The following is a 21,918-nucleotide window of genomic DNA, read 5'->3' on the forward strand; positions in this document are numbered from 1 at the left end:
CAAAATGTTCTGACTCCTAATAAATAAAGAATTTAAAGAATACTAAAATTTCTTATTGCTACTATATTGGCAAATATAAAGTACTACTCCACTGTAAGAATAAAGTTAAGTTCACTAGTGTGAAGTCCACATGAGCTTTTATGCAGTCTGACATTCATACATAATTTTAATGTCAGACGCCATCTTGATAAAGCTTTAAATTGTTGAGCTTTGCCAGTGAATAAAAGCCTCAGGCAATGCAACATAGAAAATACGTTTGTATATTAAAAAAATAGGAGTCCAGAGTCTGAGGTTCCATAATCTTGGAGTCAAAGGATTTATGTTCTGACTCCAGGTCCCTGATTACTAAACTATTGTCATTGTCTTTGCTTTACCAAGTAAACCATATATGCTGTGTTTGCTGGACAATAAAGTGAGATAAGTATAATGTCTTTCTTTCCACCTTACTATTAACAGGTAATATGATAAAATATATAATTTATTGGCTTTTCTCAGTATCTCTCATCATATAGTTCCAGGATCAATACTACAGATAATTGTTAACATTTGTTTCCTTAAACACCTTATCTTGGTTGTGAAATGTGTTTAATTTATGTTGCTTCATTATTCTGGCACATGAAATGAAATACTTTTTAACTAAGTATCCGGACATTGTAGTGTTTTTTATATTACAGCATAAAGTCGCACCTGTACGTATTTTTTCTAAATTCTCAAATTTAATTTTAAAATATTAAGTATTTATTCCATATAGAATGTAAAATAGTTCTATAAAACAGACATTGATAGGATAACTTTTAAGGTGAGTTTAACATTTTCATTTCACATGCGTTATTGTATTAAAGCAGACCATACGTTGTCCACGCAATGTAAAAATGCAAAGTGAAAACTATATATATATCTTTGAAACCGCAGCAGTCAGGCAGGTATTGAATAAGCACAGTTATTACAGAAGATACATTGTCTATCCCTTTCTGCAATAACCACCTGCTTGTTCGTGTATTTTTCAAAGTGGGACCTTAGTTCCCCTTAAATTGTAGATATTTGTAGAATAACATAAGCAGCTTATTGCATATTTGGGTTTCTGTTGAGACTTGCCAACCCTGCATTTAGGCTGCAGCAGTGCATGTGTTACACTGTTGAACACATTTTATTTGCGCAGTTCATCAAGACGCTACCATTTGTTGTTGTGTGACACATTTTTTCAAAAATGCAACAGATCCAAATTTTTATACCACTCTAATAAATGAAATATCCAAACATGATGAATGTTAACATCGGGGTACATGCTTTAATGTAGAACACTGGTATGAATGGCACCTAAAAATATGAAGTCAAAGGGTCTTATGCAAATGAGAAGTCTTAAATAGAATCCTCCATGTTCCTTCTCAATGTATCAATTAAATGTATCCTTTAACACACTCCACACATAGCAACTGATTTTTTTAAAGCTCTTCAAGACAGGCGAAAATAAACTACCATGGGAGAACCTGGGTCATCCAGCAAATCTCACTGGGTGATCCAGCAAAAATCACTTGCTATTAGTTGGCAAATGTTGTCAATACTGGATCCATGCCAGGTTTGCTGGAAGTCTATCCTGTCTAGGAGAGCTTTGATTAATCAGGACGATAGAGTTTTTGTAGCGATTTAACTATTTGTAGCGAGTTTGGTAACGGAGAATTGAATCAGGTGCAGGAGCAGAGAATACCATGTATACAAATATCATTTTCTTATTTTTTTTTTTTTCTTCTATTTTCACATAGTTCCACCTCTGTGTGGAAATTGATGTACTTATGCAGCTTCAACCTTCTCCTCTTGCCTATCTCTTTCTGCAATACCCACCTGCCTGTTCATATATTTTTCAAAGTGGGATCTTCGTTCCACTTTAAATGTTTCTTGTTTACACTAGCAGGGGTTTCGGTAACCATTGTAATTATTTGGCTGTGTTTCTTTTGGCTGGTTGTTATTGAATAGTTCCAAAGCTCACAACCATCAGCCAATTATTAATATTATTATTAATATTACACAGTATTTATATAGCGCCATCATATTACGCAGCGCTGTACAAATTCCATAGTCATGTCACTAACTGTCCCTCAAAGGAACTCACAATCCACTGTCCCTACCATAGTCATATGTCATTAATGTAGTCTAAGCCATTTAACCTAACTGCATGTTTTTGGGATGTGGGAGGAAACCGGGGTACCCGGAGTTAACCCACGCAGACACGAGGAGAACCTGCAAACTCCATGCAGTGTCCTGGCCGAGATTCAAACCTGGGACCTAGTGCTGCAATGGCCGGAGTGCTAACCCCTGAGCCACCGTGTTGCCGATGGCAATGTTGCTGGCTGGCATTCAAGTACAATTCAATATTACACTACATTACATAGATTCTCTACTTTTTTATATTTGAGTGAATTCTTGAAATAATTTTCAAGTGTTCAAGGAACCCCTGCTATAATTAATATATCCAGAACTTAGAGTACATTAGTGTGGTGGTCAGTGGAATGAATGTCCCTTACATTTCTGGCCAGTAGGAAGACTACCACCATTACACATAGCCAAAAAGATTATTGGTGTCAGTTAAACTGACTGACAGAAACTAATTGTTGCTCAAGAAACCCCTAGCATCTCTGGAGGAACCCTGGTCAAGAAACACTCACCTAGACCAAGACTAAGTGATTTTTTTTATTATATTTATCTTAGGGTCAGTACTGCCTTTAACTTTAATAATTTATCAAGAAGAGAATTAATTCAGTCATGATAAGCAGTCGGATATTATTTTGTGTTGGTAGCATATGGCAGAGGTTTTACCTTCCCATTATGAGTATTTATAATGTGACAAATAGTTCACATGCTGATGTGTTTTTTCCCTTTCCAGTACTGTTAATAAATAAAACAATTTCCAGCTTGTGTTCCGGTTGACATTACATGGTGGGAAAGTAGCAGGTCTATCAACTTTGCAGAAATACTGACAAATTAACAGGACTTCATTGCTTTGTTACCCTGTACACCTAATCAATGGCTGGGTCCTTTTACACCTTTTTAATTGGTATCTATTCTGCTCTGCACTGGAGATTAGTGTACCTGAGGCCTGGCTTTATTATTCTCCTAATCACAGTTACAGCAGCTGTGTTTGTTCTGTAGGGTCATACTACTTGTACTTTATTTATGCCTGTTTTGGACAATGCTGACATGTAGCTAATTAGCTTACTGTAAATCATCCTCTGTTTCAGATCAAGGGTTATTTGCATGATCTAAAGAGACAACCCTATATAATTGACAGGCTTTCTTTCATCCTCTGGTAAAACAATTGGTATATTTTTTGTGTGTTTTACTTTTAATTTGTGTATGCTATTTATTCATTGCTCTTTTGCTATTTAAAGTAGCATCTTTCTCAAATCTGATACTTGAATTTTTAGTAGATGTGGGTTGATTTGGTAGTTTCATTTATTGGGTCAGAGTTCTCAGCAGCTCTGTTCCTATGTAAGGTTTGTAAAATCCACTGATTAGAACCATACAGGTTGTACATCCAGTAGCCATGGGTAATATTTGGGAGTGGAGTTCGGAGTTGTATGGGTTATGAAGGCACTCAGTACTAGCTCTCCATTCTGTATCTTACTACAATCAGGCTAATTTGTACAGTAGTTTGTTCTCTATGTTGTGACCAAATCATGTATGATTTATTAAATTGATCACTTACAGCAGAACTAAACCCACAATTACTCACCAGTCCCGATTCCACCACAGAGGACCTCTATCTTCCTCCTTCACTTCATAAGGACAATCGTCCATCTTAATTGGCTGTGCTGGAATGATGCATTTGTTCATTTCTGGCATGCGCAAGGAAACCCTGGCAACCAATGCTGAATTGTGCATGTGCAAAATTTGACAGCTGGGCTGTGATCAGGCAGGTTAGAGCAATTAATACAGAAGGGACATGGCTGTCCCTTTCTGTAGTTAGCACCTGCCTGAGTTGCACAAATTCAAAACGGGACTTAAGTTCCACTTTAAGCACTGTAAGTAAAGCAGTAAATTTCTTAGCAGTATTTATTGCAATCATAGAGATATCTCTTAACCACCTCTGGACCATATTTGTGGACATTTTATGGCAGGTCAGGAAACTTTTAAGCCTTACCTGCCATTGTTTCAACTACAGTACTTTGTGGTGGCAGGTACATGTATTGGACACACAAGATTCGGCTGCCCTTTGACAGCTGGCATCTCTGGGTAAGTGGTTAGAGTAGCCCTTTTATATTGCTGGTGGCTGTAGGATTACTATAATACCAAATCCTAGGTATCACTTTCTTCTGACGCAGTAAAGGTTCTGATTCATGGTTCACTCCTACCTTGGGATTGAGCAATCTTGTGTGGCTTTCCATGGCTGACAGTTAAGCTAGGTACACACGTGCAATATTTGTGCAAACGATTAACGATTATGCACTTGTGCACTTTTTTTGTTACAGATTATTGGACGAACGGTCATTAGTCAATCGTTCCCAATGACACGTGTCCTAATTGTACGTGTGTACGCAGCTTTAGAGACCCACTCGGACAGCAGTGCTGGTTCTTAAAAAAACGCTGCATTTGCATATTTGAAACCTGGCACCAGTGAACAGTACTAGTAACTCTCACTGTTGCCCCTGTTCATTTCCTATGAAGCTACTGCAGGGAGACACAATGATATAGCCCAAGAGGCAGTGGTGGTTCCTCATGTGTGTATAATACATATATATACCAATATATATAATATGTGTGTGTGTGTGTGTAAATAATTTTAAATGTATCAAAAAAAAAAAAAAAAAAGTTAAATTAGTCTATGTATGTCTCTATGAAGGATTTAGGGGGGGGGGTTGGGGAGTATCTGGGTACTGAAGTGGTTAATGTAAAATTCATAAGAAATTATTTACAGCGTATGTCTGTATTGTGTAAAAATCATATTTTTACATCCTGCCTGGTAAGTTAGGGGTTAGGTACGTACATGGGGATCAACACCATCACAATATACCATCACTACGAAAGCGATTGAAAAGTTTTTATACAAAAATGAAAATAGTTCATTAGATATGTCAGAAGCATTAGAAGTTAAAAAAAAATATATCAGCCCCCTAAGGAATCTTTTTGCACCAAACTATGCATGAGTGACAAGTGCTTTATTTGTTGTTTTAGTCATTTGTGTTTTCGTGTTCCTATCTAAACCATCGTAGAAAATGCTATGGCCACTGTTATATGAGTGCACTTTAGTTTCAGTGCAGCCTCGAGTTTTTGTTGGGACTCTTTTGTTGTGTAGAGGCTATGCGGGTGAAATATATCAACATCTCCCTGCCAGTGACCAAATCAATGACCGCCTGTCAATCACTGATGGAGAGCGGCTTACATTGCCTGCTTCCCACTGAGACTTGAAGACCACACAGGATTGTGCAATTTGGAGAAGTAACCGGTGCGGCATCTCCAAATTATTAATTACACATCTTTTTTTTTTCTTTAATATTTTATTTGAACATCCTTTCATGATAAACTTATGGTGTGTCTGTAAAGCCAATTCTATACAGGATAGGTGAGAATATACGGAACATGACCCTGTTTTACAGCCACATACCCATCACCATGTTTTGTTTAGTGCCTGCCCACCCATGACGTTATCAGAAAAATGTCTGATTCTTTAAAATGTATGTGGAATTTGATCTCTTTTTTTCAATAGGGTTTGTGCTCCAATTTTCATGTTTAAGACAAAATGTTACCCAGCATTCTGAGATGGATTTAAGGAGGATGGGGCCCTAGGCAAGGTTCTAGCTCCAGACCACTCAATTTGCATGTCTATACTGGCATAGTCTGCCCAATCACACATAATCTGTCTGCAAATATATACTGCTTTATTCAAGTGCACAGCTTTGACCCCTTGCACTATCCAGCTAAGTGATCAAAAGAGCCATTTTGCCAAGTTTACTTGCTTAATATTCCAGCTTTGCACTATATTACCAGATGTAAAAATAGAAGTGTCTTCCTTTACTGAGCTTTTCAGGCTTCTGCTCTTCAAGACCTGTGAAGATGTCCTGTGGTATCTGCCACCAAGACCTTAGCAGAAAATATTTTAAGTTACTCTGCTTCCATCTGCCTGCCTTCTTCCCATAATGCATCATGTTACCAACTCTTCTCCAGGTAAATGACTCACACACAATCAATGTGATCTAAAAACAAATTAGTTTAGTCAGACCAGACTACCACCTTTTATTTTGTCATGCCCCAGTACTAATACTCACAAATTTGGTCCTTTTGGTTGACTGGGGCGTGCTTAGGCACTCAACTCAGCACAAAATCTAGGCAGCAGTTCTAACACCTTTCTCTTATCGCCAGCATTACATTTTTTAGCAATTTGTACTACAGTAGTTTTTCTGTGGGATCAAAACTCTACTGGTCCCTCTTCCACCCTTCACATCTATAGGAATGGGCTTCTGTGTTCCTGTCCCAAGGTGACTGTATGGCCCTCCTTGGACCACTTTTTGGTAGGTACTAACCATTGCATAGCTTGAACACTCACAAGAACTTCATTAGAGATCTTTTGTCCTTTTTAACAGTAATTTGATATTTTACATAATTGCTGTAAATCTTAAACTGATTGTAATTGATTATGAGCATCATGGCTAGAAGCATTCTTTTTGGTGTTCTCCAATTTAGGAATATTAATAACTCATGCTTGTAATTTACGGATGCAGCTAACTGGGAATCTGGTTCTAGATCAAATAAAGGAATATGGGGATTTTTTTTTCTAAAATGAAATTGTCCCTTAATATTGTGTACTTTTTAAAAGTTGTAATTTTACATTTGCCTGCCTCAGAGATTTTTGGTAACTTGGTAAGTAAGCTTTGTTTAAATTAAGTGGTGTAAGCTTTTCAATGGAGCTACAGTGTACACAGGTGATCTACAGTAGGTTCTATAGTTCTATCAATCAACCAATATCAAATTTGTGTTTGTGTGTTCTCACTGCTGTGCTCTAATGTGATCTCCTGGTAGCTACAAGTTCTGCACATATTTAACAACTGGATTCATCTGTCTTTCAGGTGCTATTATTAATATATATATATATATATATGATTCCCTCCACACACACAGAATATTACATGTCTTCTCCCAGATGGACTAATAAATAAAATAACATACTTGGAGCTTGGAGTAAAGTTTGGAACTCTGAGAACAAGTGCTTGAAATATCAGTTTTAGGTAGACAAACTCTTTAAACAAAGACAAAAAAAAATGTTATTTTTTGGCCACAATACTTATTGACTCACCAGAGAACAGCCCTGACTATAAAGTTACATGCAGGTATTTAGCGGTCAGGTTAATTGATTCACCTGCTGATAAGTGGATTCACTGAAGCCTGCATGCCACCAGATTTCTGTTTAATGAGGTTTAATTCAGCATTTAGTCATTCCTTGTATTTAACAACTGGTGCACAGGCTGCTCTAGATCTTTTCTTACCCTGGGCTATTGTGACACTAATGGGATTATTAGCACCATACATGATTCTGTACATTCCTGTGTCACTTGCATTAGTAGTGCTATTTCCATTACAATGAATAACTCCTGATTACTGTCCAAGGCGCCCTGAGGCCATGTTTCTACTCACTGATTCCTTCTCACTCTGCAAGCGTTGTTAACCTGCAGTCTGATATGAGCTTTTTTTTCTTTACTGAAAATGTTGCATTTCTGTGCCTATTTTCATATGAGCTGTTACATCTATATTAACCGCCAGTTTTTGTATTTAGTGGGGTCTTTAACCCTTCTTTCTAGTCCAGAAACCAGGGGGCAAGAAAAAAAATAAAGATGTGGTTTCTTACATAAAAGAAAATTGTATATATTCATTTTATTAGATTTATTTTGCTAAGGCAAGTTTTTTTTACAATACGCTCCCACTACATCCTGGCTTTACTAGTCTGAGTGTACAATTTCTATATAATTTTCCTTAGATTAACATACAATTTTAAAGTTAGAAGACCAACTTTAACACTTCATTTAGTCTTTATATTCATGCAGACAAATCTGAAGGAGAATGTAACATTAGAAATGTCACAAAAGTGGCTTAAAGGGCTTTACACATTGAAGTAAAAGGTTGGTAGTTTTTTCATACCCACCAATGCCCAGAGCATGTGGGTTTAACAGACATATTAGGTAGATTTTTTCCTAATACTGCAAATCGACAGCTATGTTTTGAGCTATGCATTTCAAATATTGCACCTTAAACATCATACACATTGTGCTAATGTGGTCAGAGCCTAACTTATTTCAGGGCATAGACATTTTTCTAAAAGCAGTATTGTCCCGCTAAGTCTTCTATATGTAGTTTTAAACCAGGGGTCGGCAGTCTCCGGCCTTTAGACCAGATACGGCCTAGCCGGTAGTTTGTTCCGGCCTAATGCAGGCCGGCAGGCCCGAGCCAAGGGTTTCCGGCGGATCGACCAGGGGGCATTAGGAACTACCAGAGCTGGAGCTCCAGAGCTCCAGTGCCGCCCCCTTGCTCTTGCTCCCCTATTTACCGCGGCCTGCGTTGATACTTCCGCCGCCGCGGTAAATAGGGAAAGTTCCGTGAAGGTAAATCCCTCTCCTCCGCAAATGCATATGGAAGAGAGGGGTTTCACTTCAGGGGCGTTCCCTGGTGGTGGGCGGGGCCATTAGGGCGGGTCCAGCCTTGTGTGCTCCCACTCACCCCATAAAAGCCTAGTGCCCATAAAACTTTGCAGACCCCTGTTCTAATCTGAAATATTAAATCATCACTAGTTAGTGTGACTGTCCATTAGAATCCAGGTTTAATACACATTTACCATTGCATACATTTCTAGTGTCCCTGCAGTTCCACAAAAGGTGCCAAAGGAAGGTGTGGAGGATTCAGGGGGCTGCCAGAATGCTCATTTGCAATCCTCCACATGCAACTCTTGTGAAATCTCTGTGGTTTATTAGGAGGTCAGCATTCTGGTAGCACACAAGTGCTCTTTACATGTCCGCAGTCTCGTAATATGTCAGCGTTTTCTTAGTATATGTGTTTACATGATGGTCAAAACCTAAAGTGCAGAAGGTTCTGTGTTTACAGTCTGCTTGTCTAATATTAATCAAGATTAGATCTCATCTCTGGTATTTTGGAATGGATCTTGAGGCATAAAAGGTAACATTTAGACACTAGGCTTTTTGAAAACCATTGGCATATTTATTGTGCTAACTCTGATTGGAGTTCAGACTTGACTAGGCTGTATGTATAATCCAGGCCATGGGCTCCCTTAATAGTAAAGCCTGGATTAGTGTAATATCACACACACACAAAAAATAAAATTTGGCTTTAGGGCTCATTATTATCAGTTATGTTTCAGTGAGTAATGCCACTTTGAAAATTGTCGATCAGGCAGGTGTTTATTGCAGAAAGGGACAAGTGTTATCCCTTCTGCAAATAACTATTCCTACCTGCCTAATCGTTGTCTAGCTGTCAAACTTGTTGGCAGAGATACCCAGCAATCTCACCTTTCCTTTGCGGGTGCTGGAACTGAATGAATGAACCTATGTCATCCTGGCCCAGCCCATGAAGATTGCTGAAGATCAGAATGCGGAGAATGAAGAAGATGGCAGCACCCATGACGGAACAGGGACAGTCGAGTATCGGCTGGGTTTAGTTCTGCTTCAAGGAATAATTATTTCACAGAATACAGAGACATTGGTAAGGAGATGTTATTAGGTAGAAGGAATTAACTAAAAAGACAAAGAAAGAAAAGTTGTGTTGTTGGAACTAGTTGTTACTAGTAGTTTTAATTTTTAATTTATATATTCATTACAGTATCTTGTGTTTTACTTTGAGTTCTCCATTACCAATTGGGTCTGTTATTTTCTAATTATTTTTATTCATAAGCTTGCAATATATTATGACTTTTCTCTCATTCCTTGCTGTTTTAAATTTAAAAATATAGCTTTTAGTTTTTTTTATGTTCTTAGCACAACTTAGCAATTTTTGCCTCTAATGTAACACTTCTCCTTGTATCCCATTGTACACTTGTTTTCCTAATTTATTCACAGGCCAAGGATTTTAATCACAACCTTGCGCCAGGTTTAGAGCTGATTACCCTTCCTTTCAACAGTGCTTGTGACATATCTGATTGCCGTCTCATGCTGCCACGCTTTGTTGGCAAGATTCATTGGAGGTTAATTAAATCCATCTTCAAAACAACGAGGGGCCAATGAGCCATATCCTTGTTGCAATAGTAAATTAAATGATGCAATTGTTTCTACCTCCATCATCTGAGAGCAGACTAGGCAGGGAGGAGGCTCCAGTAAATGAATTGTTATAAGGCTGCACGCTTTAGGCCCCGAGGGGAAGAAGTAGCATGTGGCCACAAACCAGCATTTAATTTGTTGCTACAGATAAAGATTACTGTTATCAGCAGCTGGAGGTCCCCAGGGGGAGCGCATGATGTTTAAGATGACACTCTTTAAAAATTCAAGATTGTTTCTATTCTTGCCAGGAAATTTAGAGCTCTTCTTCCTTTTTCATGCAAATGAATACAGAAAGCATTACACAAAAGCAAATGCTGGGATCAAGTTGTCCGCTGCCTTCTCCATAATTAAAACATACACAAATTAAATACAATTATCTAGTGTTTTTTTAACAGGACCAAGCATCATTAATCTAATTAATATCACAGTCAATCAGCTCAGCAATGCTGTTGTTATTGTTGGGAGTGTATGTTTTATTTCTTGCGTGGCGGCAACTGGCAGCTGCAAGACTCAGCTGGCATGGGATGACAAAGAGATGACAGCAGTACCAGCAGCTCCTGTCCCTCGCTCATTGGATACTACAGTCTGCCTCTGCCACACCTGCCATTCATCACATTGCTGACAGTCATTGTGATAGATGACTTTTAAGAAGCTGTGTGCCCTGTGTTTCCCTGCTGACAATGGATTTTTATGCATATTTCCCGACAGGTCTTTGGGTTTCACAGCTTTTTATTTTTAGATTGTGGTTTAGATACAATTACATAGAGCAGATATGTTAAATGGAATGGTGTCTGATTAGGAAGAGAAACTCAGCAAGGACATGGACATGGGATGATGCCCATGTTTTCAAACGTCCTGTCTCTGCTTTCCATTTATTGTTCTAGTGGAGTTGAGTTCTGCTTTGGGGTTTCCATTGAAGTAATGCCATGCTCTAGGCTGAATAATGTTACATGCACTTTTTCTTTGGACATATTAGAGAAAAAAAAGAGCTCCTGTGACAATTTTAAGAATATCTATCTATATCTACAAAATTATACTCTTTTGCATATGGATATATACAAAATAAGCAATGAGTTTTCAGATGTGGTCTATGTAATTTCAAAGTTATGCAAGTAACTAGACTTGAGTTGTAAAGAAAAAACACTCATTTCTTGGGACCTTCAACATGTTTTTGAGACAAAAGTACCATTTGATGTCAAATGTTATTTAGTTGATCCATATGAAGTGTGTAATTTCTGTTGTGTCCTGTTATACCTTATTAGTATATTATGTGCCTTAACACCTAGTGATTTTATATATATATATATATATATATATATATATATATATATATATATATATATATATAAATGTCTTGCTCAAATAAATTATACAACTATGTAACTTGCAGGAATGACCTAAAGACCTGATTAGCACTTGTGAGACCATTCCATCACCCTTCCCAGGAAGAAGTCCTCCAGGGTTAAAGGGATTAATTGTGGCAGGGTATCAGTAGCTGTAAAGACTTTAATCACTTCCATGTTGATCTATAGAAGAGGCAGCTTGAACATTGGTCAGTAGTTAAATCACTTCAGCTGCAATGTGGCTATCTGGATAATAACCTGATCATCCTTATGCCCCTCTGACATCTGTAGTTTTATGTTTTTCAAGAATACGATAATAAATGGCCACTAGATTGCCTCATAAATGTGTGCAGAACAGTGCAGTCATAGCTGTTCACCTTCTATTGCTGGAACATAGACACTGATGGGGACCTTTATTGACTTAGTTAGCTATGTATAGATGTGACTTTATCCACTTGGATGGCCTTGTGTTTCATATTAGTATTGAACAGTTGGAAAAAGCAGTTCATAGTAAGATAATGCTATACTGAATCAAGTAAGGAGATTGGCCATAAACCCATTAAAGGCGTTGTTACTGAAATATCTTGACTGCTGTGTTTTCTGCCTTTTCTGTACATATTCCAACTATTCTGAGTAAAAGAAACTTATCATGATGGATGATGGAAACTTTGGAGGCTAAAATGAGGGTTCTAGACATCACAGCAGGTCTTGATTCTTTTTTTAAATGCACACAAATTAAAAAAGCTGCTAATATTTAATATACAATTGTTCTTAGAAATTTAGAAGTCTTTTTTGCTATTTGAATAAACTAGATTTTTTTTCTTCCTTGAATAACTCGAGGGTGAATGTACATCTTTTTCAGCCTAACTGTAACCATTTCTGAAGGAGAGGTCAGCAGTGGTAGCCCCAAGCTTCTCGCTTGACAGATTTCCTTTAATATGCTGTAACCTCCTAATGGAAAATGATTGTGGGCATTTATGCTAAAGCTGGCACTACATCGAAGTATCTGATCCATCAAACCCTTGGAAGCCGTGTTATAATCGTGAATCTAATAAATTCAATTGTAATTTCCTACTGTTGTTTGACAGGTGGTAAATAGGAAACATAGGGTATTCAGAATATTCTCACGGCTTTGTTAGCAGCGAGCCTTTTATCTTTGGGTGGTATTTCCTGTTTTCTTCTTCTGTTTAGATATTTTACAATTGCAACATTATGTAAAAATAGGCCTGTGTCTATAAGTAGTAGAATCAAAATGTGGCTGCATAGTTATTGAGCACATATTTATTCATTTTTTTGTTTTGTTTTGCCCCTAGAAGTATAAATATTGTAATCTCATTTATGTAGACAAAATATTTTGTATTGGCTAAAGACCAACATAGCAAGAAAACACTGTATTACCAGGGGTAATCTAGGGGTTAGATTCATAAAATATTTTTTCTTTGAAACCCTCCAGCAAAATCAAGTTTTGCTTTAGTTCATAGCATAACTTTGAAAACTATTGGAGCAGTATATTACCTTTTAGTTGATTTAATGACTTGAGGGGGCTGGTATTTACTAATCCTATATATTGTTACCAACATTTAATTCAGCAATTTTTCCACTGTATAATTTAGAGCTAGAAAAGATTTGTATCTGATTTTGACAACCGAATCTCCCTATAATAGTGCCTTTTTTATTTACTGAATAACAATGTACTGTTGTCATTAAAGCACAAACCAATCTTTGTTGATCTCTATAATGCTTGTACACACTGTTGTCAGTCAATTTCTGACCTCTATAGTCTAGTAATATTTCCTGCACAGCAATAGATTGCTCCCCTGCCACCAGATATTTGCTAATAGAACAGTACAGAATAGTGTAGTGCTATCTTCTTCCTCTGGGAACACAAATTAAGATTTCATTTCAATTCACTTTAGTGGAAAATCCATCCCGTCAGGTTTAGATGAAATTACAGTTTTAAACTTCTGTCAGAAGTAATTAACTTTTGATGGGGCAGAACATTATAGTAAAGCAGGGGGTCAGCATTTGACTGCATGCTGATGTCTTTGTTCACTCTGATGTGTTTTTAGTTTTAGCTGAATTTCAGTCTTACCTCTTTTTTACTCACTTGTAGATAGTCTACTTCTGTGCTGAAAGTTATTATTCTCATTTCCTTGCACACTAGGACTCAACACTCAACAAGCATTAGAAGCTGCAGATTGTATCTTAACCACTCCTCTTTTCCTGTCTGATGGGCTCGGGGATCATCCAGCCCATTCCTCTCCATATTTAATGTCCTGACCTTCTTGTTTCAGCTAGTTTCTTTTTTTATCTTCTCAGCCATTTTGTCTCTGCTTAGAAATTCTTTGTCATAGTGTTTTTTTTATACATACTTCTACTAAACTTCCACAAAGCAGTTCGTCATGGTAATACAGGACTGTACGTCCTGTACTAATGAAAATGTGCTGTGCAATGAAAATGCATTATGCTGACCAGAGGTAAACTGATAACGGTTTATGAAATTTTTTTTTCGAGATGAGCTCATCATGGGGAAGTGAAGTATAATGAAACTTTTGGATTTTTCTTGAACAGGAGGGTTGTCATGAGTTGGTAAATTGGAGATATACCGGCTTGCCTATGTACTACAATGTACAACATGCCTGCAAAGTAAGAAAACCATATAGGCAGGGTAATTAAAAAAACAAAAAAAAAAAAAAAAAGGTTATGGGAAAGAGGTTTGAGGTTACTTTTGAGGAGCTGATTTATTATTATTATTATTATTTTTATTATAATAAGAGTAATAACAAACAGTATTTATATAGCGCCAACATATTACACATTTGTACATTAAATAGGGATTTCAGTTTAATGTATGTGTATGTATGTTTAATGAATGTGTGTTCTGCACTATTACTACTATATTATTGTGGAGTGTGTGTATAATATTTGTTATTACTACTTTATTATAGTTAACTGCATTGTTCAGCTGATTCCATATTCAGCAGCTCATTTAAAATGTGCCTGGAAATCCTTTAACACATCGATTCATTCTAAATTTTTGTCAAGCAGTTTTTAGTATGGAGTTGCCAGTCCGAAATATCAAGAAGAATTTAAAAGAAAGAAAAAAAAAAATAGCCTGGGACATGTGAAATGAGTGTGTAGCAAATTATCATGAGAACATACTTTGTCAAGTACACTCTTGTTTGTTGAATTTTATTGTGTCTTCTGTTCTGTTTGTGTATATTTCCATATTAGAATTAATATATATACCGTGTTTCCCCGAAAATAAGACCTACCCCGAAAATAGGACCTAGCACTTTTCCCCCAACATGCCCTAATATAAGACCTACCCCGAAAATAAGACCTAGTAGAAAAAAAAAAAATACTCACCGAGCGGGAGACAGCTGGCGTACACACTCCGGAGCCGCACAAGCCGATGCTTGCCTTGTAGTTCCGGCTCCTGTCACAGGCGGAGTGATATTACATGCACTTTGCCTGTCAGAAGCCAGGAACTCGGCTCGCGTCTTCTGATAAGGTAAGTTTTTTTTTTTTATTTTAACCAGCACAATTACGGTATAAAAAAAAAAAAAAAAAATTAAAATGTGAGCAATCATTGCCCCAGCCACATTTTGTGCTGATTTTAGGTTTGTTAGGACAAGCTGGCTGATTTAATACAGTAACAGTGCAAGAAGAGAAATGCTGAATTCAGTAACCAATACCGGTAGCAATGAATCATTGAAGAGTTTAATTTACAATTGGGTCACCATATAAAACTCTCAAATGTACATTGTTCTACATGAATATGGTAAGTGTTTTTTTTCATTAAAAAAAGTATATAAGACCTACCCTGAAAATAAGACCTAGTGTGTTTTTGGAAGCCCAAAAAAATATAAGACAGTGTCTTATTTTCGGGGAAACACGGTACTATACATATATGCTACCATTCATGTTTAAATCTGTCTGAAAGGTTACACCATTGCAATCAGCAGGCTAATTTCAGTTTGAAAGGACAAAATAGTGTTTCCTAGCTTAACCTGGCCCTAATTATCTTTTGGCCCAAAATATTATTGATATTGTTTTTTCAAGATAACTGTAGTTCAGTCTGTGATAAATATAGCTGGTAAAGTTTCCATAAGTTTTGTCAGAGGCTTTTGGATTTTATCTTATGCAGTTTTTTTTTGTGTCTGAACTAACTTTCTAAATAATTGATGGTCTGTGATGTTCATTGCTAGACGGTCACTTTTTTTTCCCAAAAACAAGTCCTATGGCTATAGGTACCCTGATTGGGTTAGTGCCTTATCAAGAACTAGTCGTAAAGCTAAGCGGGAGGGTAGAAAATATGACACATGGTGAATATGTAATGTGATGGTAAAATAATTTCCCTTATCTTGTAGCTGTACCTACAAACCCTACAATATTCTGCTCTGCATTCTGCTCTAAGCCTTAATTTTCATTCATGTCCAACAATTATGAATAGATATAATATTCATTAAAGCCTCTCCATATCTGTACCCAGTGGACACTAAGGATGCTTACTTTACATGTACCTAAGTTCCAGGGCATTCTTCACTTTCCAGTGGGGCCCCCACATTACTAGTTCATAAACCTAAGGACTTTCACTTTCTGAATTCACCAAGGTTTTGGTCTCTGGGTTTTCCAATCGAGATACTCCACTTGTGATCCCTTACGAGGCAATTAGATTGCTAAGTTTCATTAAAGAAAGCTGAAATCCTACATTTGGTCTTTGTAAAACAAATTGCAGTGTTCTCCCCAGCCCCTTTTAGTTAGGCACACCACTTTCAGCCACCCGGTGGTTTCTAGGTAGTAACTGTAAAGTTGGGTCACAATACTGGGGCTACCACTTTTCTACAGCTTCTTTCCACCCAGCTTAAAAAACATTCTGGGGAGGACACTGAAATTAGTTATGTTAACGGACATTTTATGCCAAGTGCCAGGCTGTTCATGTCCTGGTAGTTTTTTAATCCAGCTCGAGGACAGATAATTTTTCCCCCATGTTTTTGAAGATCCTGACTAAGTCCTGTGCTTGGTCGTCAGTAGACATATATCTGCTAATAGACATCCTGGACCCAAGTGAGAATTCTTGTCTCCTCAGCATCGAACCACTTCTTTTGCAGGTCATCTGCTTCTGATTCAGACAATGATGTGGTAGTAATTTACATTAGCCATCGAGGAGGAACAAGAAAAACTTGTGGCAGCAAGAACATGTTTTTGTGGACACAACAACATGTTCAAGCTTTCTCCTCTATGTAGTTTCCCAGAGTGTAAAATTGACTGACAGATTTCCTCAATCCACAGCGGCTGGTCCACTCTGGTCTTTGCACCTGGGAGTTCTCTAGACCTTGTGTCATAGATGTTGGGGGCAAGATGTGGATGATTCAACAAAAAACTGGACAGATTTATACCTTATGACCATAGGTGCATTAAGGAAGCAGTCGATGCACTGGTTGCTTTGTGGGGGTACTATAGGGGTAGCTTCTTCCTCAACTGCTTTGTAGTGTTGAGATGAAGAGAATTTTGGTGCCCTCCATAGCCCCAGAAAGACCCGGGAGAACATGGTAAGCTGATGTAGAAAGACTTCTCGCAGATGTACTATGGGCACTACCAGCTTGTTCAGTGTCTCAATGATCAATTTAACATTCTACATCTCAGTTTCTGGCTTTAATGCCATTGCTCCTAAACACCAGATTTTTGGGACAGGGGCTTTTATTAGAGTATCATTCCTAAGAAGCTCAAACAATGCTACATCCCACGAGGTGTGTTATTAAGCATGAAAGTGCGTACTTTGCATCACGTTTTGTACAGGCTTTCATCTCATGAGCTCTTTAAGTGGACATATTCCTTCTTTACAGCACTTATACATGGACTGCCAGCTGTTGTTAGTTCACATATTTGCCAAGTATTACCAGGTGGGTGTTTTGTCCCTTTCTGTGTAAGGACTTTTTCAACTACGCATGCTTTCAAATGAAAGAAGTTGCTAGGATCAGAAAGAAAATGAATTCAATGTGATTAAGTATACCAGGTCCTGAACAAAATGTGAACCTTCACAGCAGCTTTTAAGTCCAACAAAAACATTAAAGTAATATTAAGTGGAGCCTGAATTGAAATGATCTTTTGGAGTCCACTGAGGGACACAGGTCCCACTTCTCTGTTTATGCTTGTGTTCTTGGTACTGCTATGATACTAAACTGGGACGTGCTGGTAGCAGGAAGGGTAAAGGATAACAGTAAATACAAAAGTCTTAATTTGGTTATATTGTACTTATTTTTTTTACATAAGCATTTTAATTCAGAAATTAACTTTAGGGTACAACAGTCATAGTCATATCCACAAATTTCACATCTAATCTAAACACACCAATACAGATTCCAGAAAAAATGCACACAAAGAAAGAAATTTGCAATTAAAATTTGTGTGTCCAGTAATCTTGGAAATGTACAAATGGTCTTCTGCCCTTGTCTTCTGTTCTCCAAAATAAAGTATGTTTAGCGTAATTGAAAAGTTCCGTGAGTGTGTGTGTGTTAGTTTTTGCAAACTTTTGCCCACACAATCACACAATTAACTAGATTTTATTTAACTTTAAAATAACTATAAATCAACAAGTTGCCTTAGTTGGGCTGTACAGAATAGAATTGCAGTAGGGTCACCACTCAACAGGCACTTAACACTGTCTATAATGAGAGAAAGGCAGGGAAATGGTATCTAAAACATCTATTGTCTTTTATTGGATATGGGGCTGGCCATTGTTGAGCCGCCTTCCCAGTGTGCTATATAAAAGGGAGATTTAGGGATGTCAATCAAGCCTTGTAAATTCCAGAGCTTGGACAACCCTCATAGTGAAGTTACTAGTTTAAACAGGTGCAGGGTAATGATCTGAACCAAGCTTGCATTCTACACATGCACATTTTATTATACTCTAAAAGGTTTTTTATGAATCAAATTAAAAATATTTTTTTTACAAAAGTGTGCAATAGTCCTGTCTATGCTTGTCCAAATCAAATATTTAGAGCTTTCTCATATGTCATTACTATCAGCTGTTAACATTATGTTGGTTTATTGTGTCTTATTTGTCATTGCTTAGCCATTTAAATGCACAATGATGATGATCCCGATGAGCAGCTACTTCTTTCACAAACCCATTCTATTGAGCTGGAAGCTGTAATCGGCCCTGTTGCCTTTCCCGCTGCATTCTTTGTTGTTCCAGCTTTGTTGCCGATTTCATGCTATCAGACAGGCTACATGTTTCCCTGCTTCAAGTTGTCAGACAAATAAAAGCTTTGGATACAGGGTCACATTTGGAGGGATGGGCATGGAAAATTGGTAAGACAGTATATTTGTAGGCCACCCAGCACAACGATCAGGCTGTGCGCAAGCTCATCGGCTCTTGTATGTGGGTAAATACCATTGAATTTATGTTACGTGGCTTTTTATCATTTTTAAAAAGGTAATTATTCATTTAATTAGAGGCTATTTAGTACATTCTGCCCCTAGTATCCCTTCCAAAAAATGACGAGAATCTTTTCAATCATTTGAATCGTTTTAGTAGACAATTCACTGGAAACTGTTTAGCAAGGTTTGGGAACAAAGCAAATTTTTGTTAAACTGAATGGGAAGAAGCTGTAGGTGGGTAGCGGCCCCTGTATTATGACTCGACCAGCTGTTTGTGGGTGGTTACTGAGAAGTGCCAGGTGGTCTGTCGTCTGAAAGGGGCTGGGAAGATCATTACACCTATTAACATAATTTCAAACTTAAAATTTCAAGCATTTTCTATAGGTACTCACTTTAAGTTATTATTGTAACGTTATTTTGATATGGTTTCCAGAAGTACTAAATGTTTAAATTTCAGCATTGCTATCATTGTGGAAGACCTGGGTAACCTTGGGAATGGATATGGCAGTCAAAGAAGAGGAATGAGGTCTGTATAACAGTAGTTATAGTGCAGAAATACATTTTTCAGAGAGCACAGGAGTTGTCAGGAGTGCATAACACATCGAGAACTAGGATCAGAAATGTGTAGCACGGGGTATGAATGTCAGTATTTGAGTGAGGAATGCATAAAGCATGCAGAAAAAGGGTTCAGGATTGCAAAAGGTACAGAGCACATATCCAGGGTTCCTCCAGAGGTTGCCAGGGGTTCCCTGAACAATGGGCAGTTTGTGACTCTCGGGTCAGTTTACCAGATACCAATGATCTTTTTGCTTATCTATGGGCAGCCTTCCTGATGGCCAAACATGTAAGAAGCATTCTTTCCACTGACCATTAGTCTAAGATGCTGTGGATATAGCAATTATAGTAATGGTTCCCTGAAGACCTGAAAATTATTTCAAGTGGTTCCCCAATGTTAAAAAGAAACCCTGGCATAAGTCATGGTATGCAGGAGTCAGACGTGCATAAGCCATAGAGTGCAGGGATGAGTAATGTGTAGCACAGATTGGAGAGATCAAGAACGTGTACTGCACAGAGTGCATGGGTCAGGAGTGTGTAATGCATGGAGTGCAAGGATCCAAACTACGTTAGGTACTGGACAAAGAAGTACATAAAGCTCAGGCCAGTGCACACAGTAATACTGAAAATTACTTTTTTTTCCATTTCTTCTCAGTTCGAATCCCCCTATTCTTCCCCTACATGCACAATAAAAGACCAATGCTTCACCTATGTAAAGTTATACAGTTTACAGTGTTATTATTAATGTTTATAGTTTATAGTGTTATATAAAATATAGAAAGTTAAAGACAATTTATCGTTTTACAATAAAATAAAACTGAATAGAACTAAAAGTCTACAAGACAATGCATACTTACCTATTGAAAATGATAACATAAGAATGTGCAATTAAATTGTTATAATAAAAGTCTGCATATGACCCTTAATTCTGAAGACCTATGTTAATTTTGTGCTCACGTTATATGAGGGTTTCAACTATTAAGTAGCACAATCTTGCAAGGATTGCTCGTTTCATCTCACAAATTGCTGTGTTTGTGGCTATGGCCAGAACCTCTTTGCTAATGGCCAGTGTTTGCACCTTCAGTCCAACTGACAGCTCACAAGTATCTCGTGCACTTATTGTTATGTGATCTCACAATACATGGTGATAAGCATGGGAAAGCCAGTTATAATAATCAGATCTGTAATTCTATAGATAACCCAACTTGCTGACCTACAGTGACCACTGTGCTACCAACAAAATACAGTAGTTGTTGGTGGTCTTACAGGCACCTAAGGGCAGAGGCCCAGTTGTAGCTGTGACCTTTGCAACCCACTCTGTCTGTTTCACTGACTTTTTGTATGCCATTTCTAATTGCTACTGGCTTTTAGTTTCATATTTGTTTATATTCATCCTTGAGGCTTATTATTGGTTAGTGAATGTCCTGGCTTTAGGTTGTCATCTGAGGGACTGGTTTAATTTAGCTGTGTACACCAAGGCGAAGCACTAATGACTGTAGAGCGGGGAAGAGCATTTACCTGAAAAAGACTCTTCTTTTGACCCAAGAGCTTGGCTCTGCTTTTCTTTTCATTAGCTGACAGACGGAAAAGGTTAAATCTCACTGGTACATGGCAGTCTTTCCTAAACACATAGAGGACAGATGAGGCAAAGCATATACTTGGTGCCAAAGATTTGCAGCAAGTGCATTAAATGCTATTCAATCAGACATTATAGGATTAGTGCATTTCAGCTTCTCATCATCCACCTCAGATATTAATTTTAAAGACTTGCAAGGTGACATCAGCAAAGTGTTATGCACTAAACTATGATCCATATTAAACATTTTCATTTTACCATGTCTGGAACATTTGTTGGCCCAATGCCTTGTCTGTGCAACAAAAAAGATTATCAGAAACCCAAAACTGAGTGGGAGCTCCGATCGTAAATCCTTGCTCCTATGTATTATTCTTCCGTATCAAAAGTTTACATTAAGGGCCACCTTGTGGAAAACTTGGGTGGCTTAGGATAAATACCAGTTGCAAGTGTCAAGTCTTTTTCCAAAATATAAGAATGCGGTAAAGACTGAGCTATTACAATCATCACATTTAAAATATTCTTTGTTGCAGTATTTGTGTCTAGTTTTAAATGGTATCATTTAGCAGCACATTCATATAGTGCAAGTTTTTGTGATACAAAGTATGAAAGACAATGTTTGCAGTGTAGTAGAAATATATTTTGCATTTATCTTGGGTAATCGGCAGCCCTGAGTCCTTAAACAATTCCCATCAATCTTTGTTAATTGCTACATTTTTCAAGGTTAACATAGATAGATGGTCAGCCTCCGATTGGGTAAAAAGTTTGATTACCCAAGGACAAAAACAGATGAGTGGACCTTTAATTTCCAAAAAAT

At 37.5% G+C, this 21,918-nt stretch overlaps 1 protein-coding gene across 2 annotated transcripts in view; it reads left to right on the plus strand.

Annotated features, from left to right (window-relative positions):
• The window catches only part of INPP5A (inositol polyphosphate-5-phosphatase A), a 242,864-nt gene that overhangs the window by 171,766 nt on the left and 49,180 nt on the right, over positions 1 to 21,918 (plus strand). The gene's annotated exons all lie outside the window — the stretch shown is intronic.

The sequence above is a fragment of the Pyxicephalus adspersus genome, chromosome 10 (assembly GCF_032062135.1).
Source record: "Pyxicephalus adspersus chromosome 10, UCB_Pads_2.0, whole genome shotgun sequence".
In the NCBI taxonomy this organism is placed as follows: domain Eukaryota; kingdom Metazoa; phylum Chordata; class Amphibia; order Anura; family Pyxicephalidae; genus Pyxicephalus; species Pyxicephalus adspersus.